The sequence below is a fragment of the Propithecus coquereli genome, unplaced genomic scaffold (assembly GCF_000956105.1).
Source record: "Propithecus coquereli isolate 6110/MARCELLA unplaced genomic scaffold, Pcoq_1.0 Scaffold52, whole genome shotgun sequence".
Taxonomy (NCBI): Eukaryota; Metazoa; Chordata; class Mammalia; order Primates; family Indriidae; genus Propithecus; species Propithecus coquereli.
Window position 1 is genome coordinate 7,257,766 of NW_012151063.1, and position 10,803 is coordinate 7,268,568.

Genomic DNA, 10,803 nt, shown 5'->3' on the forward strand with positions numbered 1-10,803 from the left:
TTTGACAGTTTATCCATGAACTGTGATAGTTTTGTGTTGGAGACAATGAGAAGACTGACAATGTATAATTTTTTTTTTTATTCTCAGGAAGACAACATTTTCACATTAAATCACAAACATTATTTAAAAATGACTGGTTCTACGACTATCACTGACGATTGGAGCACTCAGGTTACATTAATACATTGATGCAATGTTTAGGCTGAGTTTTAGGTGTGATTATTCTTTACCTTAAATTCTAGAATCGGGACTTGATGACAAGAGCCAGTTCAGTTCCTATGCATATTCCAAATAAATATCTGGGGCAAAAACATACATTTTAAGTGATTATTCCAAATGGTTTTTCAGGATTGGGGTGGCAGGTTTGTGGTACATTCACTACTAATTTAAGCTTTGACAGAGAAATGAGGAATCGTCTAAAAGAGCTTCTCAACTTCATTTTTGGGGCGATGAGTATCCCCAGGAATCTGCTCAATGCCATGGACTGTGCTTATCAACACTGCTGTACCATTTCAGGGAGTTCAGGGACCCGCTCACTGCTAAGTGAGAACCCTGGCTCTGGAGTGTAATTGTCATGCTAGCAAAAGCTTGGAGAAGCAACTAGCATAGCAAACATGGTTGAATTCACCACATAAGTAACCACAAGCAGGCTGGTGTCCAAGTTCCGGCGGGCTTTGAAACTCACTGTGAGCCAGGTAGCTTAGAAAAGGTGAAGGAAGTCGTTATAATTTCCTGAGGATTGGTTTGGAACTGAAACCAACACTAATAAGTATCCTCTCTGAATAGCATATTAAAAACAAGCATGAATTGGAAATATAAAGATTATCTTGTTCTCGGGGACTGGAAAGTGTAGTTCAAGCACCAAAGGATTACCCTGGCCTTCTCTGGATGAAGAGAATGTGTGAGGAATCGGCGTTTCTACTCGTCCTTCTGCTACCCACCTCTACGTTCCTACAATTAGGTCTAGTTGGTGTTGGGGAAGGAGGGCATTGGCTTCGAGGCACAGGACTGCCACTGACTGCTCTGCCCACCCTCTCTGGCCCTGCAGTCTCCCTGGTTGCTGTCTTGTGTTCGGTGGAATAATGGCCCCCAAGATGTCCATGTCCTAAGCCCTGGAACCTGTGAATATGTTGCCTTGTGTGGCAAAAGGGACTTCGCAGATGGGATTCAGTTAAGGATCTTGCAATGGGGAGAGGATCCTGGATGATCCAGGTGGGCCCAGTGTCATTACAAGAGTCCTTATGAGTGGAAGAGGGAGGCAGGAAAGACCAGAGAGATGACATCCTGAGAAAGACTCAGCTGGCCATGGCTGGCTTTGGCAGTGAAGGAAGGAGCCATGAGCTGAAGCAGCCTCTCACAGGAGCTTCTGCCCTAGAGCCTCTGGACGGAAGGAAGGCAGGCCTGTGGACCCATTTTAGACTTCTGACCTCCAGAACTGTAAGAAAAGAAATTTGTGTTGTTTAAAGCCTCCAAATTTGTGGTAATTTATGCAGCAGCCATAGGAAACCAACATGGCAAGTCTAGTGGAGAAGTGCGAGGTGGCAGAGGGGAGCGAAAGGGAGCAGGTCTCCATGCTGCACCGAAGAGGCCACATCCAGGCACTGTGAGGCCGGGAGCCCTGATTATCTCCATTTTAACAATTAGGAAACTGAGGCCCAGAGAGTGATGGAATGACTCACCTGAGGTTTCACGGCAGTGAATGGCTTTCATTGAACTGGTGCTGAGATGACCCAGTGCCACCTTTTAAGGAGCCCAGCAGGATGTGATAAGGTGAAAGGGAAGAAGAAGCAGCCTGCGTCTGAGCCGTCCATCATCCTCTCTGCTGTCTGGCCCCACTTTGTAAGAAAAATGTATTCATTTGCTCTGCCAAGGCCAAGAAACGTGATTTGTCGAGGGAAGCATCTGCACGGGGCGGCTTTCTGGTGGTGGTTGATGCTGGTGGGGGTGGTGTGAGCAGACGGTGGCTGCTGGCCTGGGTGCTGTGCTGCTCAGTTTGCTCCCAGTCTCCCACCTTTGAAAATGCTACTGGCTTATGCTGTGCTCCCTGCCAGCTCGTTCCTGAAGGCCAAGCGTGCGGATTCATCCTGAGCCTGTGAGTGAATGCTGTAAAGATCTCACCCCTTACTTCATGGGTGGGAGTATAGGGTGGTGGTAAAGCACTTTGGTGATTATATATTAAACATGTACTGTAAGCTCATATCTATTACTTACAATAAAGAGCAGAAAATTGGAACATACCAAAATAGATGACCCCAGCTACCTGGTAAATAAACTGTGGTCTACTGCACGTGCTGGAAGATTCAAACGTCGTAGAAAGTGATGCTGACAGAGCTAAAACACATGAGGAAATACCCAACTGAAAAAACAATCACTATTTGAAATTATATCAGTTATGGAGAAATGTAAGCAAAAGAAGGGTGCAAAATAAGCTAAAATGTGAATCCAGGGCTTCTGGATCATGAGTGGTTTTAATCCTGGTTTTTAGACTTTAATGTCTGAATTTTTTACATTGAATTTAAGATACGAGGGGAAAAGCTACATGTCCTTTGGTCTTGAAATTTAGTTCTAGTAATTTTTTCAAAAATGTAAATATAGTTTATGAGTTTTATACACACAGATATTCCTTTCATCATCTTTTTTTTTTTTTTCTGGAGAGAGGGAGATAGTGGGAGAGAGGGAGATCATTATCATTTTTTTAAAAATTGAGATATAATTCACATATGCCATAATACTATTTTAAAGTCTACAGATCATTGGATTTTACTAGATTCACAAGTATGCTATCACCATTACTACCATCTAATTCCAGAACATTTTCATCCCCCCAAAAGGAAACCCTGTGCCCATTAACAGTCATTCCCTATCCCCTCTTTCTGCCAGTCCCTGGCAACCACTGATCTGCTTTCTGTCTCTGTGGATTTGCCTATTCTGGATATTTCCTGTAGATAAAACCTCATAACATGTGGCCTCTGTGTCTAGCTTCTTTCACTCAGCACAGTGACTTCAAGGTTCATCTGTGTTGTAGCATGTAGCAGCACAGTTGACCCTTGAAAATCATGGGTTTGAACTGCGTAGGTCCACTTATTCTTCTACCTTTGCCACCCCTGCGGCAGCAAGACCAACCCCTCTTCCTCCTCCTCCTCAGCCTACTCAGATGAGAATGAAGACCTTTATGAGGATCCACTTCCACTTAATGAATAGTAAATATATTTTCCCTTCCTTATGATTTTCTTAATAAATTTTCTTTTTTCTGGCTTACTTTATTGTAAGAATACAGTATATAATATGTATGACATACAAAATATGTTTTAATCAACTGTTTATGTTATTGGTGAGGCTTCCAGTCAATAGTAGGCTATTAGTAGTTAAGTTTTAGGAGAGTCAAAAGTTATATGTGGATTTTTGACTGTGCCGGGTATTGGCTTTTTAATATTTTCAGAAGAAAATGGTCTTCGAATTTATTAAAAGCCTTAATGATGCTTTTGTAAGAAGACAAAATTGAATTCCTAATTTATTTGCTCAAATTGTATTATCTACTCTTATTTCCATGTATTAAAAAAGATTCTAAGATCAGAAATGAGAAATTAATCAGCTAATCTACTGGCCTTGACTATTCCAGAACACTCTACTTTTGGACTGTCAATGTGGGAATCCCATTACAGTTGGAACTAACTAGAAGTGGGGAGTTGGGGGTACTGTTGTCGGAGAAACAGGGATCTTAGAACAGAGTGCTTTTCCTTTTTAGCTCTACTTTTATTAAATAATTATATGTTCAGCATTTGAACCAGTAAAAGCAAATATAATGAAAATTAATTATATTTACAAAAATAGGAAATATTCCCCCTAGTGACAATTTAACCACAGGATTATAGGTCCCATATCTTTGGTACGTGCAAAAATAGCTTGGGGAATTAAAATTAGGCATAAATAAATTCATGCTGGTCTCTGAGAGTATGAACCATTGGATAGTGCTGTAGTATGAGTGTTGAGGAGATGCTGAGACATCAAGGTCTTTTTTACTTTAAACTAAATGGCCTCATTTGATGACCCAGTTTGGTGGTTTGAGCTCTTATGTTTTGTTGTTTGTGGTTTTCCTGTGTCCTTCCACTTATTAATAAGCCACTGTTTTCTCTGTGCTGCTGCTTGTAATAATGTGCCCCTTTTCCACTTTTCCCCTCTGTTTTGTTGTAAGGGGAATAAGCTGTAATATTGCTATTCCCCTGCTTTTGTATAATATATGAACAAATGTGGGGAAGCTGAAAGACGTAAATGCATTGGGGGAAGAGGGGAGGAATGGGCTCCCTTCCTGGAGAACTGAAAAATATTTAAACACTCCAATTCCGCCTTATCTGGAATGGGTGTGATGTTTCGGGAGGCAGGTGAACAGACCTATCTGCCTGGAAAAGAGATTGTGTGGTGGTGGTGGTGGTGGTAGGGAGTCGAAGCAGAAAGAGCCAGAAGTGTTGTATGCGCTTGGCATGAGGAGGACTTTTAACACCAGCCCAGGGGGTTTGCCCTGGCAAACTCAGTGCTGTGAACTTTTGCACAGAGAGCCCCTGTGCTTGAAGAAGAGTCTTCGGACATTAGCGTCTCTGCCCAAGTAGGGGGATGATTGTTGGCAGGATGAAACCTACCTCTTCGCTGAGGTGCTGACTGTCCCCCATCGGAGTCCGATATCTCTCCTGGGTGGCTCTGGCCTCAGCCTGACATGTAGGAACCATGCTTTTTAGCCAACAGCAGCCAACAAACACTCCTTGCTGAAAAGTTAACACCAAAAGAACTCCAGTGTTTAACCGCCAGTATTGCCCTTCTGTCAATAAAAGAGGAGCTAAGATTTGTTCAGCTCTCCTCATTGTAGAGATGTGGCCAAAGAGATTCTGAAACTGAGTAACTCCTCTGAAGTGATTTACTCATTGCTGTGGTCATGTTACCCACCAATAGCTTTCTTGGGAGAAAAACATCATTTGATATTGATGCAGTATAGAATATTCACAGTAGATAATATTTGCTGTGCAAGAGAAAATCATGAAGTCCCTGGTCCATAAATATTTTGGAATGAAAATTAGGAAAATAAATCTAGACATTCTCAATGCTGTTGTTGAAAATCGTGCCATAATTTGTCTGTTTACAAAGCTGTAACTATCTGACCGTCTTGAGAATGCATCATCCTCATAGGTGGATGGATGAATCAAAAGAGTGGCATGGATGTTTATTTTAATATTCTTGAATAGGACCAAAACATGTTCTATGCATTTCACTAGAAGACAGCCTGGATCATCACCATAAATGTCTGCTGCAGTGTCTGATGAACTGTGAATGGATGTCAGGGATTAGGCATTAGTTATCTGTTGCTGCATGAAAAATTACTCAGAAATGTAATGGCTTCAAATGACAGCATTATCTTACATGATTTCTGTGATGCAGAAATTTGGGAGTGGTTTAGGTGGGCTAAACCTTGGGGTCTCATAAGGTTGTGGTCAAGATGCTGGCCAGGGCTGCAGTGATCTGAAGGCTTGACGAGGGTTGGAGAATCCATGTCCCTGGTGGCTTCCTCACATGGCTGGCAAGTTGGTGCTGGCTGCTGGCAGGACGCCTCAGTGCCTCTCCATATGGGCCTCTCCACAGGGCTGCTTGAATGTTCTTGCAACATGGCTGCTGGTTTCTCCCCAGAGCCAGTGGTCCAGGAGAACAGGTGGGCCCTGTGGGCTTCTGAGACCAACTGCAAGAACTTGATCACTTCTTTATGGTTGTAGAGATCTTGCTCTTGGAGTTAACTGGCCTCTGAGAAGTGTGATTCCTCCTTGCCTTGCTTTGAGGCACTCAACCTGTGCATGATCCCACAAACTCCATGTTTTGTTCAGAAAGGAAGTGGAATTATGAGACATATGGATTCTACATAAAGCTAAAATAAAACTCACCAAAATGGTAGAAGTATCAGTCAGTTTATTTTTTGAGCAAGTAGTATAGAAGTGCTATTAGGATAACCTGGTTACTTTTTAGAGAGAAAATGGAAAAATGTGAACTTTTAATAATTTTATAACAGTTCTGAATTGTAAAATAAGTGGATCGGGCTCAGCGGTGCTATAAGGATGGGTTTCCCACCTGTATTTGTTGATTGAATGAAATCATGTATGTAAATGTGCTTAGAATGTGCCTGCATTTGGGCATTTTTCTCTAGGCTTATTTGCTTTTCGTATTATGGTAAAATAGCAGCGTTATGCTCAGGACTCAATTTGTCTTAAAGTAGGATTGTTTTTGGTTTGGTCCCATTCAGGCCTTCAGTCATGCAAAACACCCTGCCTTTACCTGCTTGACTTGGAACCATGCCATGGGCATACCATTCCCTACTGGTAAAGGAATCACACTGCAGACATCAGTGTTGTGGCATGAGACAGTGTGTAATAGGTTCATCTTGTGTTGTGATTTCTTGAGTGCACTATGTCTGGAAGGATATCTGCAGCATATTTCACCTTCTACATATTTCTGTTTTCATATTGGCTCTAACTTCTTAAAACCATATGTTTAAAATGAAGATTAAATGAAGAAGAGTAAAATCAGTGTCATTCTGGTGGTGTTTACCAGTTTCTAACTGCTACTGGCAGAGACAGCCTTGTTGTCCAACCAGTTTGGGGAAATCACATGTTCAGAATTCATACTGGTCTCATGGGGCTTGGTTGTGGTTGTGTCTCACTTTCTTGGGGCCGGGGACTTGAACAGAAGTGGGAGGATTGAGTTAGTGAAATTTAGGTTATCAGATTCCCATGCATACCAGTCAGTGTGCATTTATAGGGGCAACCCAAGAGATAGCTGCCCAGACTCAGACAATTATAGGCGTGTCCCATTTTACACGCCAGCTGCTGTCCTGACACTGTCTTGTCAGCAGTGTGATGGTGGGATGGGGGAGGGGAGGACTACTTACAGAATCTGAAAACCCTTTACTTTCTCTCTCCTGTCCAGCCCAGGTTTCCTTAATCAGATTTCCTTCAAGGAGAGACACCTATAGACAAAGTGCTTTTGTTGTTGTTCTCCTGAAAACCAAAAAAGGACCCTTTGAAATTTCTGATTCCTACTCTGTAAGGAATACAGGAAGTATTTAGTAGGGATCTCATTGTATTGTTTCCTTGCATGGCTCTTTGCATTTGGTCAATGGTAGATGTTTAATTAACTTATGACCACTGGTAGATGAAAATATTATAAATGCACTTTATATGGATTTAAGCTGGTGTTTATGTGTAATGTGTGGAAACTGAAAGTTGCGAGTGGGGGACGGTTCTCAGGGAAGAACAGAGCACAGGTGCTCTCCCATTGTTCTGGAAGAGCTGCATTCCATTGTCATCACCTCATTAAACGGACTGCTTGGAAGAAGATGCTTGTTTTTCCTGTTTTGTTAGTAACTGTGAATATCTATTTTGGCTGGTATTTCAGTTTGCACTTGGAGATAGCAATGCTTTTAATTTTGAGTGTACTAGTATAGCTATTGATTATTATTATTTAGGCAAAGCTGGTGAATTAATTTTCCAACCAAATAATTGGGGCAAAAACAGTCAATTAGATAAGATAATGTATACTCTTTTATTAAAACCTAATTCTAGAGTCAACAAACTTACACTGACCTGATGTTCAAATTTGTTTTCATAATTTTATTTTGCAGGATAACAAAGCCATTGACCTTTGCCGACTGTGTTGGGGACGAACTTCCTTTAGGATGGGAAACTGTGTATGATAAACAAATTGGAATTTATTACATGGACCACATAAATAGTAAGTAGAGTGCCAAATTTGTGGCATTATATGTGAATGAGTTTTCATGTTGAATCTCAAAGACGGTAAAAGCTTCGTGTAGACTGAAACAGTCATTAATGGCCAATGAAGCATTAAACTGAGGTTTATAAATGTAATCTGAAGTTTTCATTAGCTGAGTTCTTTAAAAAGGGAAGCAGTTACGGAGCTGTGCTTTGCTTATGTCTTGCTGAGGACTGCATGTAATATGTTTGATGAAGGGTTTTTAATATCTAATATAATGAATAAATTCCCCTCGCAGTCGAAATAGAAATACCTCTCATAATGAAAAAGTTGTTTATTGCAAATGGAACTTACACATTCTTGGAACAATAAGTGCCCACGTGGTTACCTTAACTTCATTTTTTCTTATACATGTAACTTTAACACACCAAACCTTTTTCGTCTTTTGTGTGTGTGTGTGTGTGTGTATGTGTGTGTGTGAAGGGAGGAAATGGCATAAAGATTATAGCTAAAATAATGGATATTTGACCATGCCAGCTTCCTTTGTGGGACTGTCTGGAGCAGTGGTTCTCAACCTGGGTTGATTTTGCCCCTCGGGGACACTTGGTAATGTCTGGAGACTATTTCTTTGATGGCTGTGCCTGGGAGAGGTGATCTTGGCGTCCAGTGCGTGGAGCCCAGGGGTGCTGCTAAACATCCTGCACGGCACAGGACAGCCCCCTCCTCCCCAACAGCGAATGAGCTGACCCCAAGTGTCAGTAGTGCTGAGGTGGGGGACTCCTGATTCTGAGGCCCTGTTTTATTCTAGATGTGTTCTCCGCCCCTCACTCTTGGCTTTCTGCCTCTTCCCCAGCCTTCCTGGATTGGGTCTCAGCCAGGGATCCATTTCTCACTCCCTCCTGTTTTCATTCTAGCTTCCCTCAGTGTTTTTGTCATTGTCATTTAACGACTGGGGACATAAAGCATGACTCCCCTTGGTTTACTCTCTGCCCTTCGATTTATTAAGTGCGGGGAGGCTGGGGGTCTCAAGAGGTGTGATACTCCCTACCTGAGTGGTTTTGAAGCTCTTTCTATGTGCTGGTCCTGTGGCTTCTTGTGTCCCTTAGTGTAAGTGACCCAGGTTGGTATCTTCAGGGCTGATTCCTGCATTGTCAGTTGCCGGCAACCTTTCGAGTTTTTGAGTCTTCCTGCCTCAGATCTCAGGGCAGTGGGATTTCTGATGCCTGCGCCCAGCCTTGCGTGCCATTGCAGCTGTTAGCCAAAGACTAGGTGGTGGAGATTGGAGATGGGGCATGGGTACCGTCCTTGCCCGCTGCCCTCCCAGGCAGGTATCCAAGGGGTAGGAGAGCTTCAGGGTGGATCCACCACCTATTGGACAGGGTGGGTGCCTGGCAGAAGAGAAGCCGAGGGGCTCCAGCTCACCAGGTGACCCTCTGCTGGCCCAGCAGCTTGCATCAGTATGTTTGGGTAAGTGTGGCCATCTGGGGCTTGGCTTCCTAGGTAATGGCCCAGGGGACAGCTCTGGACACATGAGAGCCACTTGCTGCTCAGGGCTGCTGTATTATCGGCCTGGGCACACCTGCACCATGGTGTCATCACCAGGCTTCATCCTTCCCAGGGCCAGGTGGTAGGGATGCTTACTGAGTGGCACAGGCATCTTCATACACAACCTTCTAGAAGGCCTGCTGGGCTGGGGCTGGATGAAAGGTTGGAGCTGGAGGTAGGCAAGAGAGCTGGAGAGGGAGAAAGCAGGAGCAGGATGTGGGGAAGCCAGGTGAGAGGAGAGGATGCCAGTGAGGAGTGAGCAAAGACTGCATGGCCTGGCAGGGAGGTGGCCCGGCAGGGAGGTGGCAGTTCATAGCGGTTCATAGCGGCCCACGTGCACAGAGTCAGTGAGAAGATGGCTGTAAGTAGCTATCCGTGTGACGGTTCCAAGCTCATTTGGGTTCATCTCCAACACTTAAAGTGTGGTCTTTATTGGTGACAAAATAGTCATGTGTTGTCTTCTCTCCTCCAGTGGACTATTTCATCTCTGTAGAGTTTTCTTCTCAACTGTAGATATATAAATAGAAGGTGTTCCATACTTTGGAAAGGTTCATGATGTAGAATCTTCCCTAATGTGCATCCTGGTAATTAATTAATTTTCATATTGGCTAATATGCATGACTATTGGTCAACCTAAAGATTTTACTTTTAAGTCACTTGTGTTCTTGCCCTTTTAATTTCAGAGCTTACCCAGATTGAGGACCCCCGAGAGCAGTGGAGGCGAGAGCAGGAGCGCATGTTGAAGGAATATTTAATTGTAGCCCAGGAGGCTCTCAATGCCAAGAAAGAAATCTACCAGATCAAGCAGCAGCGGTTCGAGCTGGCTCAGGAGGAATACCAGCAGCTGCACAAAATGTGTGAGGATGACAGCCGCTCCTACGCCAGCTGTGAGTTGACTTGTCTCCTTCAGTTAGCGTGTGACTTTAAAAGCCATCTCTGTGGTAGGCTGTCTGCAAATGCTGAACTTTCCTTGGGCAGGACAGCTTCGTGAAGGTTCTAATGGCATACTGTTAGGCAATGAGTGTTCTGTACCAGAGTGAGATGGGCATCTGGTAGCCACTCCTGTAGCGAAGATTTATCAAGTGCCTACTTTGTGCCCAGGCACTGGGATATGGCGGTGACTAAGAAAGGAAAGGTCCCTGACCTCATGGAGCTCACATTCAGGTAGGGAAGGTAAAAAAAAAATAAGCCAACATATAAAATTGCAGGTAGTGACATTAAGCAACCTCCTGTGTCAAGTTTGTTAGTTTTGAAGAGGGCTTCCATTAGAGATCTCTGCAGTTACTGCTGCTTGTCTGGGATGATCTCTTGGGAAATCCGCACGGTGGTTTCGTGAATCCTGGGTGGAGAAACTCAGGAACCTTCGATCTTGTCAAGTACCAGTCTCTTTGTAGAGACCTTTCTTGGGCTTTAGGCTTTATTGGGCAGTACCCTGAAGGAGGAATGCAGTATAACCCAGAGAGTCAGGGGACTCTCTTTATGCCCTTCAAGTAAGATGACTGTCTACTGCTCTTC